Source organism: Schistocerca cancellata, chromosome 3, assembly GCF_023864275.1.
Source record: "Schistocerca cancellata isolate TAMUIC-IGC-003103 chromosome 3, iqSchCanc2.1, whole genome shotgun sequence".
Lineage (NCBI taxonomy): Eukaryota > Metazoa > Arthropoda > Insecta > Orthoptera > Acrididae > Schistocerca > Schistocerca cancellata.
This window is the reverse complement of record NC_064628.1, coordinates 606,422,679-606,442,382: the sequence shown is the minus strand read 5'-3', so window position 1 is coordinate 606,442,382 and position 19,704 is coordinate 606,422,679.

Below are 19,704 nucleotides of genomic sequence, written 5' to 3'. Positions count from 1 at the left end.
AATGTCTTGTGGCCTCCTGTCCATATGAAGTAGCATTGAGGGAGAGTGTCGATGAAAAACTGGCGTACATTGATGTGCCAGTGTGGTGGAGCACCATACAGTTGAAAAATGAAGTCGGAAAAGTCATCCTGAAATTGTGGAAAAATCCAGTTTTGCAAGATTTGATGATAGCTCGTCGCTGAAAAGGGGGAACAGGACTCAGAGACACTGGCCTGCACACTTGACGTGCAAGGTCGCCAGAAGTGACCACATGCTATCTTGTCTCGTGGAGATGTGTGAAGCAAAGTGTGTCATCCCCTCTTTACCCCTTGTGACATACAAGAAGTGAAGAATAGAATAATAGCGCTCATGAGTTCTTAAAAGCAGATATATTGTGCAAAGTTTACGACGAATTCAGCTGTCGTCTAAAAGTTGTTAGTCCTACTGCTCGTGGCTACATTGAGAATTTGTGATAGCACAGCTGAAACTTCAAGATTTTGTGAGTACTTTGCAATCCATCCCATTTTTAGCATGTTTTTACCAATAAATATGGAGTTCTGAAATCAGGTCATACTTCTTGAAACACACTATACTATGATAAAACTGACGTGTAAAATATCAAAAAAGATAAAAAGATATAATTAAATTATTTTGTTTTAAATATTTTTCTTGAAGTTACAAAAAAAAATCAATCATAAAATTAACTCATTTTCATAAATAGGTTCACTGAATGTTACTAAACCACCAAAACATCTGTCACCGATGTATTGGAGCTTTATTCATAACTGTCCGTCTTTCTCAGATATATTACAGAATTCACAATCACTGGCTTCGGCTTACTCCTATCATCAGTTCACTGAAAGTCAAACAAATCTATACACATAGGTGTACAACAAGCGTACTTGTTATGTTCCTAAGTGCACAGACTTTTTTACGATAATATTTGTATTACAGTACTTTCAATGATATGATAATAGCAATAAGCCGAAACCGATCATTATGAACTGTAGATGACACGTGATCAAGACGAACATTTATGAAGAAAGTGCCAAACATAATCGCATACTTGATTACAGATTTTATGTCTTAATTGTTACTGGTGTTTATTATGATCGCAATATTACGCTTCCCTCAAAGTACGTGAGGCGTAGATTTGGGCCATATACTTACTTTTCTAATCATCTCTGAACTTACAAGCCCCTCTGAATTGAAGGCCTGAATAGCCTTGTAAAAAACAGTATAATAAATTAAATATTAAAATAGATTTTGAAGAGATGAATAAAGTAATTCAACGTATTGAGACAAGTTAGTTTGAAACAAGCAACCAGTAATGGAGACCCACTGTTGTACGGAAACCTACGTTACATCAAACTCAAAGCGTGCGTAAGATTGAAATTGTTCTGATTTCTGTAATTATACCAGTATTTATAACTTGACACCTGCCCTTTGCTATTAGTCCTACCAAAGAAAGATACCTATTCGTTTTTATAATATTTCATTGGAGCTATCAGATAACTGTTTAATTTTAATATACGATTTTTTCAGTCCATATTGCAGACAGGGTAGTGCATGACCAATCACTTGCTAAATGAATTCAAATTTGCTGCGGCATATAGGTTAACGAAGTTAACCTATGGCCCTTTGGCGGTGTAAAGAAACTGAAACTTGTCAGTCAGTGTAATCGAAAGGTGCAGCCATTTATGTCACACACTTTGATACTCGCAGGCTGATTTATCAAAATGTCTAGGATAATTCCCGTTAGTCTAGAACCATGAAATTTGGCAAGAAGCAAGATTTTGCCGGATAACTAAAGGTAAGAAGTCCTGAAAGCCTTAATTTATTATATAACACGAAAAAAGAGAATTGTTTTTAACACTTGTTGGCCATTTGCTGATCTGTCCGTGTCTTAAGGCCTCTTTTTCTCAGAACCTGGCTGACATATTAAGTTGAAATCTATGTCGATAGTTTCTTGGTGGTATAATAAATACAAGCTTCTAAGTCAATGCAGTCAAAAGACACTGCCATTTATCTCAGATATTTTTGAACCCGTAAAGTTACTCATTAAAACCTGTTTGGTACTTCCGGCTGACCTAGAATTATGAAATTTGCTAAGAAGCAAGGCTTCATAGAACAGATGAAAAAACACGAAAAGTGTTTATTTGTAGCAATATCATGTGAAACAAATAAGTTTTTAACATTTGTTGTCTGACATAAAACTTAAAAGTGAAACGTCTGAAGTCATGGTATTTCCGGCACCGATATTTTGCCAGTATAATGTCGACAACAGGAAAAATTTGTCGAGACTCTGGATCCCTGGAATGGATAAACTATATATACATATATACATATACATATAAATGTAAAGAAGGACAATAGTCAGCCACGAAAATTCTTAGTTTACTGCAGATCTAGGTTTCAACTATAACATCGCAAGAAGAGGCATATAGGAGTAACCATGTCATGGCATACCGTGTAAATACTAGCGTCAACTCTCAAATGGTTTTGCGCTGAGATGGTTACGTCTATAAGCCTCTCCTGATAATGCATCACTGATTACTATGATACAGCCTAAATCTAGATCTGCAATAAATAACGGATATCGGAGACTGCCTGTTGTTCTACTTTACATCTGAATATTCAACTGCCACTGCGCACCACCGCGGTAACCAGTGGATTCCAGTTTAGTCATAATTATGGTTGTACAAAACCTTCAGAGCCCAAGTACTACTCTTAACTGGCCGGGTTTTCCCTTGTCATTTATCACGATTTGTCCCATTTGTTCGTTGCGAATGAAGATCTCAAACTCCTCATGTAGCCCCAGCATACGGCCTGACTTCAGTTTATGCAATATTTTCAGCTTAATGTTTACGTTTTAAAATTTAAGTTCTGTATTTTTCATATGTGTTTTTATTGCTGATCTACTATCATTAGATGGTGTTAATGTGTGCCTTAAATTGGTCATTGATAGACACATAAACGATGTATCATAATAATAGCGAACACCGACATAAATGGAAGAGGACGATAATAAAAACTAAAACATTCCAGTAAACATGGGTCTGCTCTGGCTCTGAGCACTATGGCTCTGAGCACTATGGGACTCAACAGCTGAGGTCATCAGTTCCCCAGAACTTAGAACTACTTAAACCTAACTAACCTAAGGACACCACACACATCCATGCCCGAGGCAGGATTCGAACCTGCGACCGTAGTGGTCGCGCGGTTCCAGACTGAGGCGCCTAGAACCGCTCGGCCACACCGGCCGGCTATGGGTCTGCAAATGAGCCATTCTCAAGGCAGTTCTGAATGTATGGTTACTAACCATCAGTGTCGTCAGCATGAAATATTGAAATATAATTTGATATATAAACTTTTAGAATGTGTGCATATGCGGTTCACCAATAAATTCAAAAATTTATTTCTGAATTCCTTTTGATTTAGGGTTAGACATGTCCCATTCTTGATTTGTAGTCGAATACTCCTTCGACGTTACCTATTTGTTAGTTTGTTGTCGGGTGGCTAAAGCAGAGGATGGCGAAGTATAATATCTTTCTGTTTTCCTCGTTTGTAGCAATGCATAAGCATTTCAACGTTTTACATTTCCTTTTAAACAAGTAGTTTTACCGCCTTTCTATGAATAAATTTTCCCCAAATATTACGCTCCAATGATTTTGCGTCCATACCTGTTTGGCTTTATCATGATTATGTTCTAGGCTCAGGAGTGACTTATAAATGCAAACCGACACATAAACGAAGTAACAGATCAGCACATGAAAGACTGTGGAACCTTGAGACTCTAGAAGTCAATTAGGTCTTTTATAGTGTGTTCCCAGTTTCGGTACTCCAAATACTCATCTCTATCACAGAAGTTCTTAAGAATTACACTGGTTTCTCTAATTGCGGACATACCTTAGGTGACCTTTAAATACTGGCAGTCATCCTTCGTGTGCTGAAGCAGTTCGTGAGAAAGCTACGATCCTATTTCCTTGTTGCTGCTATCTGATGTTTTGATTTTTGGTGCTCAGTGATTGAACCTTCACTTTCTGTTAAATCAGACCAAGGATCAATCTGAAAAAAAAGTTCAAATATGTGTGAATTCCTAAGAGACCAAACTGCTTAGGTCATCGGTCCCTAGACTACTTAAACTTACTTAAACTAACTTATGCTAAGAACAACAAACACACACCCATGCCCGAGGAAGGACTCGAACCTCCGGCGAGAGGAGCCTCGCAGTCCGTAACGTGACGCTTCAAACAGCGCGGCCGATTAATCTCAAAAGGAATGTTCTGAATATGAGGTAAATATCTGTTACATCCGTTGAAACAACCCACGATGGAAACGTATAGTTACGATATTTAAACCGTACAGACTTTAAAGAAATTCCTCTAACTAGCAGAGGACTTTGTCACTTACGCTGATATATTCCCAGACCCTATGGAACCGAAACCGAGCGAGGTGGCGCAGTGGTTAGACACTGGACTCGCATTCGGAAAGACGACGGTTCAATCCCGCGTCCGGCCATCCTGATTTCGGTTTTCCGTGATTTCCCTAAATAACTTCAGGCAAAGGCCGGGATGGTTCCTCTGAAAGGGCAATGCCGACTTCCTTCCCCACCCTTCCCTAATCCGATGAGACCGATGACCACGCTGTCTGGTCTCCTTCCCCAAACCAACCAACCAACCAACCTATGGAACCGAAGGCTATTCCTAGTAAATAAAGGTTTTTATTCTTTGTATTTTCTTATGATTGTCAAGAATTGAAGTATTCATGAATATGAATGAAATAATTTACGCTATTATGCATCAAGTTTCATACCGTGACAGGGACATTCAGTTATTGAGAAACATAAAGCTTTCAACGTAATATAAGAGTAGTCAAGATATTTTCTATTGCCCCTTGATAGTTTTCAGCCTGTAAACAGAGCTAATAGATGGCTGTGTTTACTGCTGAATTTTTATTTGTATTACAAAAATAAATGTGCGTACGTAAAATATTTGCACAACGTCAGGTCTCAATGTCTCCTGGCGTATATATCGTCCAAATTACTTACGGGAATGCATCCTGGTGATTTCGTCGATAAACGCTGATATTTCGACAGGTGACTATCCTGTAATTTCAAAGGCAAAACTGCATCAGGTAATCGCTGTGCAAATAAATTTGAAACCTCGGTTGTAGAGAAACTCCGGCCAGAAGTTATCGACAGTGAAAATTACTAACCAAGAGATGAGGTGGGATTAACTCTGCCTTTCTGATTTTTGACAACGGAGAGTGCAGGATTCCTAACAGAGTTTAACCAAAAACCTTAATCTCTATTTACAAGGCTACTTGCTAATTTAATCTCAACAGCTTCCTCCATAATACTCTCCTGGTAGCTTTATGTGCACACCAGAATGTCACGCGACTGCGTTCCCGTAATGTATGTTTTACTTGCAACTTTTTCGTATGAGTGTAACGAAGTCCATCAGCAAAACAGTTATATAGTGCCGTTGTTGCTGAACTATTGTGAATTCCGTCTGAACAGAGCCTTTAGTTCCATCTTGAACGAAAAATTTGCCTAAAAATGATTTCGCCTTTTTCGCATTTTAATTAATATTTCTAGAAGTGAATAGCAACTGGGTTATAAAATGGCCGCTTCCCTGAAGAGCAAACGTGGTTTTGATGTTTACTGGCCGAAAGAACATGTTCTGCTCTGCAGCGTATAATGAGGCTTTCCAGAAAACGTTATTAAAACTTTAAGCGATCCCTCGAGTGGCCCTCAAATACGGTGCCTTTTCATCCGACTTCCACGTGATCTGTCTTTCATCATCTTTTCATTTACTTTGAGAACCGCGCTTCATACCTGGATATAGCCTCCGAAATACGCTGGCCGTAATCCACAGGGAGACTTCCAAGATTAAATTTTTTATACCTGGCTTTCAGTCTACGAACTGTGAGGGGAGTGCAACGCTCTTCTAAATAGCACTAGCGCTGTTCTTAATTAATGTTTTCCCAACAAAAACAGAGTTATCATCGGATGTTCGACTGAATGCTAATTGATTATTTACCAATATTGCTTCTGAAAACTGACACACATTTTTGTCCATGTAAAAACGCATTGGAATAATATTAACGACTGTTTTTCTGAATATTACCGGGTCGGTTCAGTGGAATTTTAAAATTATTCGTATACAAGTATCATGTGCTTATCTTACGACGTTCTTTGCTGTAGCAGTTTCATAAGTAACATTTTTTGTCAGCCTGTGGCAGATCACTCGCAAACTATTTATTTTCCTCCCCTACTTGCGACTTGTCTCCAACTACGGAAAGCCCAGGGTTTTAACATTGCTTCTGCTTGCATCAATGACCAGAAGTCTTATTAAGGGCTATATAGTTCGCATTTGCATTTTTAAATGTGCGTATACATACTATTTTAGTTGAATCAGGAATTTTTAAACTATGCGATTTAGAGACAGAACCGACGCAGACACAGGAGAAGCACACTCACTTTACGTTACTTATTTACATTATTTGCGAAATTACACCTTCTGCACAGTAATAGATAATAATTACTTTTCAAATAATTGCAGTATTTCGTAACTTGGGAACTACTAAGAACAAAAAGTTAAATTGATAATGATGATAAAAGGCATAAACGGCGTCTATATGTGTTTTCATCGACGGCTGTTCTTCAGTTCGTGCATAATAAATTTTCGGCTTTATTTTCTTAACTCAGTAAAACCATTTCTCTCCCCCTCCCCCTCCCCCTCCCCCTTCCTCTCCCCCTCCCTCTCCCTCTCCCTCTCCCTCTCCCTCTCCCTCTCCCTCTCCCTCTCCCTCTCCCTCTCCCTCTCCCTCTCCCTCTCCCTCTCCCTCTCCCTCTCCCTCTCCCTCTCCCTCTCCCTCTCCCTCTCCCTCTCCCCATCACCCCATCTCCTCATCTACCCCCCATCTACCCCCCATCTCCCCCCATCTCCCCCCATCTCCCCCCATCTCCCCCCCATCTCCCCCCATCTCCCCCCCATCTCCCCCCATCTCCCCCCATCTCCCCCTATCTCCCCCTATCTCCCCCATCTCCCCCCATCTCCCCCCTCTCCCCCCATCACCCCCCTCCCCTCCCCTCTCTCCCCTCTCTCCCCCTTCCCCTCTCCCCCCTCTCCCCCTCTCCCCTCTCCCCCTCTCTCCCCTCTCTCCCCCTCTCCCCCTCTCTCCACTCTCCGCCCTCTCCCCCTCTCTCTCCCCCCTCTCCCCCTCTCTCTCCCCCTCTCCCCCTCTCTCTCCCCCCTCTCCCCCTCTCTCCCCCTCTCTCTCCCCTCTCTCTCCCCTCTCTCTCCCCTCTCTCTCCCCTCTCTCTCCCCTCTCTATCCCCTCTCTATCCCCTCTCTATCCCCTCTCTCTCTCTCTCTCTCTCTCTCTCTCTCTCTCTCCTCTCTCTTATACCTAGAGTAACACAACTCGTTCATTTCTTCATTCTGGTCATATATCTCACCGCAGACACTAATGTACGTATCATGTTTGTCATTTTCACCACTTACTTTCCATAACAGATAATCGTTTCTGGTTCTCACACTTACCCTACACAGACATTTCAGTATCGTTTTACTGTTTTGGGAAAAGTTCTTTTGTTTTGTTGATCTCTAACAGTGTCTATATGGCCGATATACACTCTATTAAATAAGAGTGTGGTTAACATTACACACATATGATAAAAGACTTTGCGTTAGTTCTTTCAGAGCCCGCTAGAGGGAAACTTTGTCCTTCTGCAATGTCCATAAAGGATTAGTTTGCTTTGAATTCGTGACTGAGATGTTCACGTGTTTACCGACAGTTTAGATGCACAGAACATGTTACAAATTTATCAAAGATGTGTTGTGCTAAGAGCTCCATAACAGTAATACATATCAGTATCTCTGAAGCATCTAAAGCCAATGGCCATAATATTCGTGACAATTAATATCTTCCCATAGTAAGGATTGGAAAATATTATTATATGAAATGTATAATGGCAAATACATGTTGCGTAAGACTAATGTTTGCTAATCAGTGCAAGACCTAACCTTCTAATCGATTCGTTGTGTTTTAAACAAACGAAGTATGTTGATGTCGGAAGAAAATACCGCTATGTATAAACACATTAATCCCCCTTATGATTAGTGCATGTCCGATGTGTAGTCGTCAAACAGTAAATTGATAAATTTTTTGTGTAATATTTAATGATCTGTAGCCCTTTGCAGTCCTCTACGAATGAAGTAATCTGTTCAGCATCGGCATACAGAGAAGCTTGTGAAGGTATTGTATACATTACAAACATACTACAAACATAGTGAAAACAGAATAGGCGCACTTGATCAGGAAGTGGTGTGTCCTACAGAAAGAGCCACCATTACCATAATAGATATCCAGTTTCACCATGAATTTTGCGTTCAGCCAACTCACGCATAACTGAACAAAAATAAAATATCTATATTCCAAGCATTCAGACGTAATATTTAAGTATATTCCATACACGGTACACATATTAGCTTGATCGTGGCAACTGAAAATTAAAATTCAACAAACTTGATACTGTTCCTTTTTACGATAAATCAACAAAGCGGCGAGGGTTTGAAATGGGGAATCACAGCAATGGCTCTCGAAAAAAAGGAATACATAAGAACAAGTTCCAAATTAAGCAGTTTGGTTGTGGGCACATTGAGAGTTTGTTTGCCGAACTAAATGAAGTATCCTTCTTTGGAGTACCTGCGCACGCAACTTGACCGGCCCAGAAAAAAGCTATGTGGTTTCAGAGAGGTCTCCAGGGAACAGGCTGCTCGATATAATCGTGCGTTTTCTTGGCTTTAATTAACTTCGGGTTCGCTTTGACGGCGAGTTTAATTATCCCGCTGTAAGGGAATATCCCGATACACTCACTCCTATTACCAACTCCGGAAATTCTGGAGGAAACTCGGGCTCTGCGATGTAAATGGTAACCTCGCGTGCCAGCATCATTCCCTATCTCCCCCCCCCCCCTCTCCTACGCCCTCAACCCTCCACAACGCTTCCTCCCAGTGAACTACCTTCGGTCGCAGAAATCCCAACTGCTTCAGAAGCAATGTCTTAGGTCCCGGTATCTTACTTCCTTGTTACTTCCACTGGATTCCTACACACATTTATGGTACGTGGAGAATGTATCGTATAAACTGGCAACAATTTTTGTGTCTCCTACGGATGGAAATAAATCGCGCAAACCTATTTAAAAGAGGTCTTTGGAATTCCATTTTACGCATATCACAAATTTCAAACATTTCAGGACCCCAAACTTCTGGATGAAAGTCGACCTAGTCGTGATCTAATCCCCATTAATTAACCTTACATTTGTACAGCACTCATGTTCATAAATTAAGGATAATTGCCAAATGTGGTACCACACAACATGGCACTACACAAAACTGGCGCTAATAACATAGGCACATAGGCAACACACACGGCACAGATCTGTAAGTCCACAGTATTGGTGATAATCTGAGAAAACCCCTCCCGGAACACATGTGCTACAAAATGCCAATGTTTCCTGCTCATGTACCCCGACATCAATACGGGATATGATCACCATTCACACATACACAAGCCGTACAACGGGTTGGCATACTCTGGATCAGGTGGTCGAGCAGCTGCTGGGGTATAGCCTCCCATTCTTGCACCAGTGCCTGTCGGAGCTCCTGAAGTGTCCTACGGGTTTAAAGACGTGCAGTGGTGCGTCGACCGAGAGACGTGCTCGATGGGGTTTGGGTCTGGAGAACAGGCGGGCCACTCCATTCGCCTGATATCTTCTGTTTCAAGGTACTCCTCCAAGACGGCAGCTTGGTGGGGATGTGGATTATCACGCATCAGAAAGAAGGTGGGACTCACTGCACTCCTGTAAAGGCGGACATTTTTTTTTTTTTGGTCATCAGTCTACTGACTGGTTTGATGCGGCCCGTCACGAATTCCTTTCCTGTGCTAACCTCTTCATCTCAGAGTAGCACTTGCAACCTACGTCCTCAATTATTTGCTTGACGTATTCCAATCTCTGTCTTCCTCTACATTTTTTTCCCTCTACAGCTCCCTCTAGTACCATGGAACTCATTCCCTCATGCCTTAGCAGATGTCCTATCATCCTGTCCCTTCTCCTTATCAGTGTTTTCCACATATTCCTTTCCTCTCCGACTCTGCGTAGAACCTCCTCATTCCTTACCTTATCAGTCCACCTAATTTTCAACATTCGTCTATAGCACCACGTCTCAAATGCTTCGATTCTCTTCTGTTGCGGTTTTCCCACAGTCCATGTTTCACTACCATACAATGCTGTACTCCAGACGTCCTACCTCAGAAATTTCTTCCTCAAATTAAGGTCGTTATTTGATATTAGCAGACTTCTCTTGGCCAGAAATGCCTTTTTTGCCATAGTGAGTCTGCTTTTGATGTCCTCCTTGCTCCATCCGTCATTGGTTATTTTACTAGGTAGCAGAATTCCTTAACTTTATTGACTTCGTGACCATCAATCCCGATAAGTTTCTCGCTGTTCTCATTTCTACTACTTCTCATTACCTTCGTATTTCTCCGATTTACTCTCAAGCCATACTGTGTAATCATTAGACTGTTCATTCCATTCAGCAGATCATTTAATTCTTCTTCACTTTCACTCAGGATAGCAATGTCATCAGCGAATCGTATCGTTGATATCCTTTAACCTTGTATTTTAATTCCACTCCTGAACCTTTCTTTTATTTCCATCATTGCTTCCTCGTTGTACTGATTGAAGAGTAGGGGCGAAAGGCTACAGCCTTGTCTTACACCCTTCATAATACGAGCACTTCGTTCTTGATCGTTCACTCTTATTATTCCCTCTTGGTTGTTGTACGTATTGTATATGACCCGTCTCTCCCTATAGCTTACCCCTACTTTTTTCAGAATCTCGAACAGCTTGCACCATTTTATATTGTTGAACTCTTTTTCCAGGTCGACAAATCCTATGAAAGTGTCTTGATTTTTCTTTAGCCTTGCTTCCATTATTAGCTGTAACGTCAGAGTTGCCTCTCTCGTCCCTTTACTTCTCCTAAAGCCAAACTGATCGTCACCTAGCGCATTCTCAATTTTCTTTTCCATTCTTCTGTATATTATTCTTGTAAGCAGCTTCGATGCATGAGCTGCTAAGCTGATTGTGTGATAATTCTCGCACTTGTCAGCTCTTGCCGTCTTCGGAATTGTGTGGATGATGCTTTTCCGAAAGTCAGATGGTATATCGCCAGACTCATATATTCTACACACTAACATGAATAGTCGTTTTGTTGCCACTTCCCCCAATGATTTTAGAATTTCTGCCTTATTTGACCGTAAGTCCTCCAAAGCTCTTTTAAATTCCGATTCTTATACTGGATCCCCTATCTCTTCTAAATAGACTCCTATTTCTTCTTCTATCACATCAGACAAATCTTCACCCTCATAGAGGCTTTCAATGTATTTTTTCCATCTATCTGCTCTCTCCTCTGCATTTAACAGTGGAATTCCCGTTGCACTCTTAATGTTATCACCGTTGCTTTTAATGTCACCAAAGGTTGTTTTGACTTTCCTGTATGCTGAATCTGTCCTTCCGACAATCATATCTTTTTCGATGTCTTCACATTTTTCCTGCAGCCATTTCGTCTTAGCTTCCCTGCACTTCCTACTTATTTCATTCCTCAGCGACTTGTATTTCTGTATTCCTGATTTTCCCGGAACATGTTTGTACTTCCTCCTTTCATCAATCAACTGAAGTATTTCTTCTGTTACCCATGGTTTCTTCGCAGCTACCTTCTTTGTAGCTATGTTTTCCTTCCCAACTTCTGTGATGGCCCTCTTTAGAGATGTCCATTCCTCTTCAACTGTACTGCCTACTGCGCTATTCCTTATTGCTGTATCTATAGCGTTAGAGAACTTCAAACGTATCTCGTCTTCCTTAGTACTTCCGTATCCCACTTCTTTGCGTATTGATTCTTCCTGGCTAATGTCTTGAACTTCAGCCTACTCTTCATCACTACTATATTACGATCTGAGTCTATATCTGCTCCTGGGTACGCCTTACAATCCAGTATCTGATTTCGGAATCTCTGTCTGACCATGATGTAATCTAATTGAAATCTTCCCGTATCTTCCGGCCTTTTCCAAGTATACCTCCTCCTCTTGTGATTCTTGAACAGGGTATTCGCTATTACTAGCTGAAACTTGTTACAGAACTCAATTAATCTTTCTCCTCTTTCATTCCTTGTCCCAAGCCCATATTCTCCTGTAAACTTTTCTTCTACTCCTTCCCCTACGCCGGCCGCGGTGGTCTAGCGGTTCTGGCGCTGCAGTCCGGAACCGCGGGACTGCTACGGTCGCAGGTTCGAATCCTGCCTCGGGCATGGGTGTGTGTGATGTCCTTAGGTTAGTTAGGTTTAAGTAGTTCTAAGTTCTAGGGGACTTATGACCTCAGCTGTTAAGTCCCATAGTGCTCAGAGCCATTTGAGCCTTCCCCTACAACTGCATTCCAGTCACCCATGACTATTAGATTTTCGTCGCCTTTACATACTGGATTACCCTTTCAATATCCTCATACACTTTCTCTATCTGTTCATCTTCAGCTTGCGACGTCGGCATGTATACCTGAACTGTTGTTGTCAGTGTTGGTCTGCTGTCGATTCTGATTAGAACAACCCGGTCACTGAACTGTTCACAGTAACACACCCTCTGCCCTACCTTCCTATTCATAACGAATCCTACACCTGTTATACCATTTTCTGCTGCTGTTGATATTACCCGACATACTGGTGGAAAATGTCGACCCGATACACCTGACCTGTTACAGTTCCTCTGTCAAAGACATGCAGGGGTGTACGTGCACCAAACACAATCCCCCCCCCCCCCCACACCATCAAATCATGACCTCCATGCAGATCCCTTTCAGGGACATTAAGGGGTTTGTATCTGGTTACTGGTTCACGCCAGATGAAAACCCGTCGAGAATCACTGATCAGATTACACCTGGACTCGTCCGTGAACACAACCTGGGACCATTGTTCCAATGACCATGTACTGTGTTCTTGACACTAGGCTTTACGGGCTCTTCTGTGACCAGGGGTCAGTGCAATGCACCTTACAGGTCTCAGGGCGAATAAACCATGTCTGTTCAGTCGTCTGTAGACTGGGTGTCTGGAGACAACCGTTCCAGTCGCTGCTGTGAGGTCCCGAGCAAGGCTACCTGCAGTACTCCATGGCCGTCTGCGGGTACTGATGGTGAGATATCGGTCTTCTTGTGGTGTATACTGTGGATGTCCCGTACTGTAGCGCCTAGGCACGTTTCCTGTCTGCTGGAATCGTTGCCATAAACTTGAGATCACACTTTGTGGCACACGGAGCCCCCGTGCTACGACCTGCTGTGTTTGACTAGCCTCCAGTCCTACTATTCCACCCCTCATAAGCATGTTTTCTTTGAGCCATTTTCAACACACAGTCACCATTAGCACGTCTGAAAACTTCTGCTCACTTACTCGCTGCACCGTATTCTGACTTGCACCAACACACCTCTGCGAAGGAGGACTGCTGCCCACAGGTCAAATGCACTGCATGGTCATACCCCAAGGTGATTTAAACCCGCCAACCGCAGACCAAAGTGTTGTTTCACCACGTATCAGCATTATCATTAATTTATGAGCATGAGTGTAGTTTAATTAATGCCTGTGAAGATATTACGTGAGGAGGAATCAAAAGATTACTTTTGAAGGCCGTACAGTTTAGAATCTCTGCGGCAATAAGGAAAATGGTAGTGAGCATCAAAGTAATCATCGTGGCAACGCAGCAAGTTGAAGATACCCGACGGATAAAACACCGTGTCCTGCCACGTGAAGAAGTCCGTAACTGCCTGCTGCACATCCTCGTCGGACAGGAATCGTTAAACCGTGAGGGCCTTCTTCAAGGTCCTGGAAACGTGATAATCCAATTGTGAGGCATCAGGACTACAGGGCGGGTTATCGAGTGTCTCCGACTTGAGTGGACGTAAATTTTGCGTTACTGCATTTGCAACATGGACATGTGAATTACCATGAGGCACCAGCATCCAGAAGGGAAGATGGTGAACCATTCCACAACAGTCGTATTCGACAGAAATGTTGCACTATAGAACACTCTTCATTCACCGATAAATATCTACCGGTATTAGTCCTTCGGCAGCTAGGAAAAGAATAACAGCACATTGATCGTTTTTCCACATTTACATCCGGTAAGTCGGAAGACATGAATGCCACACTGATCTCTTGATTACATGTCGGTGCCTATACACCCGCGTCGGAGACGCGCTACATGCCATATGCACTGCAGTAACGCCCTTAAGCCGAATTTTTTTGATCTGCCCTTATGCTGACTTCCATGGAGTTTCAGTGAAGTGTCACCCTCGGATTTCATATTTTTCCTTTTAGGTCAACTGGTGTCTTCCGAAGTGCAGAACGTTTCTCCGCTGCCGATAAGAAGCATCATCAAATGCTAATTCAGTTTCTTTCTTCATTTCATCGTTTCCTCGAATTTATATTAATTGCTTGTGTGACCTCTACATACAAAAAATAATAGACGTATAATAGCTGCAGTTTAAGAGATTTTTTAATTAGAGTGACCATACCATGAAATTAAGGAAGAATCGTAGTCTATTCAAATTCTGAGTGGTGAGATCAGTGTATAATAATAAATTACAGGAATTTTTTTTTCCTTTCTATTTTTATATCACAGAAGCAGCCGATAGGACGACTGTATACATAATATTTCGTTTACTGGCCTCGTCGTACTGCCCCAAAGGTCGTAAATACTAAAAGAATGTCATGAACCACATGCTTGGCGATGAAGAGGTAAATTTAAACGGTAAGCAAATAAATGATTGTATTTTGAACAGCTCAAGGTCTAACACAAGAAGTGCTTCCTGTAATGATCAAATCAGTCACCCAGATTTTGCTCACAAAAATGGAATCGCCAGTCCAGCTCGTAGCCAAGAAACATATCAAAGTGAGAAGAAATTAGAGAAGTTCAACTAAGCCTTCACTTGTTAGTTTAATATAAGATGTACGAGGGTGTGCTGGAAAGTAATGTCTCCGAAACCTTTATGAGAAATTTCTTAAAGATTCGTAAATAAAACTAACGTCTTTAACATTCTATATCTTTAGTCTTTATGTCCACATATTTGCAGCCCTCTGCCGCTAGATGGTTCCAAACTGTTGCGTGTAACATGGTGGTTTCTTAACGCAACTACGTTGGTGCTTCAGAAATAGCGCTCTCTAATCGAGTTTCGAATTCGAAAAGTTAGTCTACACATCTCCTTCACGATGAAAATGCCAAACTACACACTAGTGCTGCGATATCTGCCGCAATCCGTCGCCGTTGGTTCACTGTCATCGATCATCCTGCATACGGTCACGACTTGGCCCTACCCGATCTTCATCTGTTTTCAAAACTTAAAGAACATCTTATTGGGCTTCGCTTTGATAGAGATAAAGCGGTCCATGCAGACGAGAGGTTGTAGCTCACTCAACAAAGTCAAACATTTGACAGTGACGGTCTCAACCAACTGGTCTCTCGTTGGAAGAAATGCGTCCGTTGTCAGGCTGACTAAGTTGAGAAATAAACATCAAATGTGAAGAATGAAGATGTAGAATGTTAATAAAGATTGTTGTATTTAAAAAGCTTTACGAGTTTTCACATAAAAATCGAAAGCCTTTCTTACATAATGCCCTAGTAGAATCCTTCATTTGCAGTGGCAGATGCGCGGACCGACCTTGCATTTTGGGACGGTTCTAGGCGCTTCAGTCCGGAACCGCATGACTGCTACGGTCTCGGCCATGGATGTGTGTGATGTCCTTGGTTAGTTAGGTTTAATGAGTTCTAAGTTCTAGGGACTGATGACCTCAGATGTTTTAAGTCCCATAGTACTCAGAGCCATTTGCAGTATAGGAAGCCCGTGTGAGTTTCAAGACCCGAGACAGCTTAGGTCTCATTTGTGACTGATATGTATGGCTTCGTAATAGTGGTTTTACTAAGCAATGAGTTTTATTTAAATTTATTTGTGTCCTTCAGACATCATTTATTCAGTCAGCTTCAGAGATATGGTGTACAAAAAATTACTTTGCTGTTTTACTTCAGGAATTAGGTATAAATTATTTTTGATCGTATTTTCCACGTTATCCTTTAGAGGGAACTTGGGATATCATTGTTCCTACTGCTTTCTGACGAGGCAGTCGGTTAAGGAGCACTACATTATAAACAATAAACAAAATTTGTGAGAGCACTGTGTGGTAACCTTTATAGTAAAAAATATGTTGGAAATATTCCAGTCAACTTTATTGGTTTGTAAGATTCATATTTACACATTACGTAACTAACTTCGGAGATACACAACTCCAATCTCCGACATCCATATGAATGTTCAAGTCAATCAGTGATGTACATTCACCATCTCATATGGTGGTGTCCTTAATGGCTCACTGATGTGGACGTGCGTTAGGCTTGTGAGCATAAAGTTAATCAGTAATGTAAAGTAAATGTGAATATCCTGAGTACACATATGTGTTAAGTTTTTAATAGTTTATTATTAGTACTGTCAGCTCTATATGGACAGATAGATAACAACTAAACAAAAAAAAAGATAGAAAAATAACGTCTTCAACTGGCGATTCAGGCTGAATGAAAGAAATTTGTATCTCGGGCGAGATTGGATTTTACCCATGAGTTGAATGAAGTGACGCAAAGTTTCAGTCTTGGAGTACAAGTTATTAAGTTGTTGTTGTATTATTTCAGGAATTTTTTACGGATTTGGCGTATTGTAAATGATCAGAGGAACAACAGAAATATGTGAAAATTGTTATAAATGTGGAGGAAGTTGTTTTTGAGACGTATATGTCGATAGAATCTGCCTAAATTTATTTGACCTGTCATTCAACAACATCTTGGCCTCTGTACTTCCGCCTCGACTGACCTGTCTTCAACATCTTTGCCTGTGTACTTCCGCCTCGACTGACATCTCTGCCCAAACTCTTTGCCTTTACATATATCTGCTTGTGTCTGTATATGTTTAGATGGATATGTGTGTGTGTGTGTGTGTGTGTGTGTGTGTGTGTGTGTGCGAGTGTATACCTGTCCCTTTTTCCACCTAAGGTAAGTCTTTCCGCTCCCGGGATTGGAATGACTCCTTACCCTCTCCCTTAAAACCCACATCCTTTCGTCTTTCCCTCTCCTTCCTTCTTTCCTGATGAAGCAACCGTGGGTTGCGAAAGCTTGAATTTTGTATGTGTGTTTGTGTTTGTTTGTTTGTTTGTTAGTGTCTCTATCAACATACCAACGCTTTCGTTTGGTAAGTTGCATCATCTATGAATGACACTCATGTAACACAGTGTTTTTCTGTGAAAAATAATGTTTTCACACTGTACAAGGTCTAGTTGCTAACGTCAATGTAGGTGGTAGCGCAAACGTTTCGAATCTTGTATGTCATACACATTCTTAAAGACATTATGATTTTTGTAGTTTGTTGGCTTGTTGATTGTAGTGAGTAACTTTACGTTTTACTTGGTATATATGAAATGATTCTGTCAAAACACAGTGTGATTGCATGTTGCAATAAATCAGCCCTAAAGTATTAACGTGTTAAATGCAAATTAATTAATCAGATCCTTGTAAATAAACTTGCTATACCGTGGGCCAGCGCCAACTCTGCCAGAAACCCACATTACACTCAGGCTATGCATGCAGCCGTCTTCCTTGCAGTCGACAAACATCGGCGACAACGAGCGCAGGTAAGAGATGACATTCCAAGCGTCGTCTGAGATTGCCGACCCCACGGACCATTTCCTTATCCAAGGCACATGACACCACATATACCAGTGTATCGTGACGTCTGGTGCTATTTCTACTCCACAGATCGGGCCCTGCAGTCAGTTCACTCCAGGTAGGCTGCCTGGCCGTGGCGCTGAATGCAGCCACATTTCATCAGTTAGTAGCTCAGTTCGGAGCCATCGCTCCGCCCTTATGGCAGTCCTTTATCATCTTCGCATTCCGGATCTTCCAACGTGCCTTCAAGAAGACGCGACCCTGACGCAGTGACCAATCTTCAGACTTATAATTTAGACATATTTCGTTCTTGTGACCAGCTTCAACGAACTTAGCTTTTTGGACTATAACTTTCATAGTCCCATCAGGACCCTGTTTGAAGCACACTAGGTGCTAAGACTCTTGATAGGGAACTCGTTTAGTTTAATGTGAGTTTACTGGCCTTCTTCCTCAGCAATGTTCAGTGTTCACGTTCAAGAACATTTCTTCTGGTTTATTGTACGTATCGGCCTTCTACCTCAGTAACTGCTCAGTATTCCTTTCCAAGAAGATTCGTTTTGGTTTAATGACTACATGCAAACCAACTACTTTTAGAGCATATTATGTTAACTCTAACGCAATAAACTTTAAGTTCATTTTTCACCTGGGCCTTATTTCTAGCGCCACTTACGGAGGACAGTTTAAAACTGAATCCCTCGCATAATTCATGCTATATGTAAGTCTGAACAGTGGCACGTATACTTTAACTTGTGCAAACAATCACTTCCACACGCCACTGTATTAACTGTAACGTAAAATGTGAATAATTCTTTTATAGTAAATAGGGTAGCTTGAGTTTTATTCACGTTTGTTGTAGCCCAAGGTTGTTGCAGAATATCGTTAGCGGAAAATGCATGGCGTATTGTTTCCATAACCGTGATTCGGGACTTGCCAGCTTCAATATGTCTCGGCTATTTGTCTTTTTTACAGGCAAATGCAACTATCTGATTCTCAGAAACAAATTTTTCGCTTGCTTCAGAGTTCTATGCTCTGTTAACGGCCTCGTGAGTAAGTCGACGCAGAATTATATGGTATAGAAATACAAATATACCGGATTCTATACAGCCACGCATCCACATCCACAACGAAACACACGCCTATACCCACGTTCAGTGAAATATGGCGTCGTGGTAGGGCGTGCACATACGGACAGAGACCGCGGCAAATTAGTTTCGCCGTATGAAGCTAATCTCAGCAGAGCCGCCGTACGCAGATGGCAAATAAAGAAAGAAAAAAAGAAAAAAAAAGAAGGAGAAGCATGAGTTAGCGGTACGGCAAGAAAAAGTCAGTATTTACTCGTCAAAGAGCGATGAAGGCGTAGCCCACATTTTGTCTTTATCGAGTACACACAACATTCGTATATTGCGAGGACGTCCATATCTGCACTGAAGAGTGCTTTGCTGTGCGTGTGTACGTTTATATGTGCGTGTAAATGTGTGTGTGTGTGTGTGTGTGTGTGTGTGTGTGTGTGCGTCTGTGTGTGCGTTCGTGCTTGTGTGTCACCGGTCGGCTATTGCGGCAGCGTTCTACAGGAGAGCCGGTGAGGCACATAAAGCAAAGCAAAAGCGCCCGATACCCTACGGAATATAACGAAAGTAATTAAAGTATATTTGAAATTGAAATATCTCAGCGAAATAATGGAGTGGTCGGGCCAGCGTGGCGGTGCGCGGAGCGGACAAACACACACACACACACACACACACGCCGGATGGCACACATCAAAGCGGACCTCGCACACTGCCTGCGGTCGGGCGGCGGTCCATCGCAGCAGATACGCCGCCGCCGCCGCCGCCGCCGCCGCCGCCGTCTCTTACACAAACAAGATCGCTTTCATTTTCATCGCCGGGCGGAACAGATAAAATTACCGATGCATGAAAA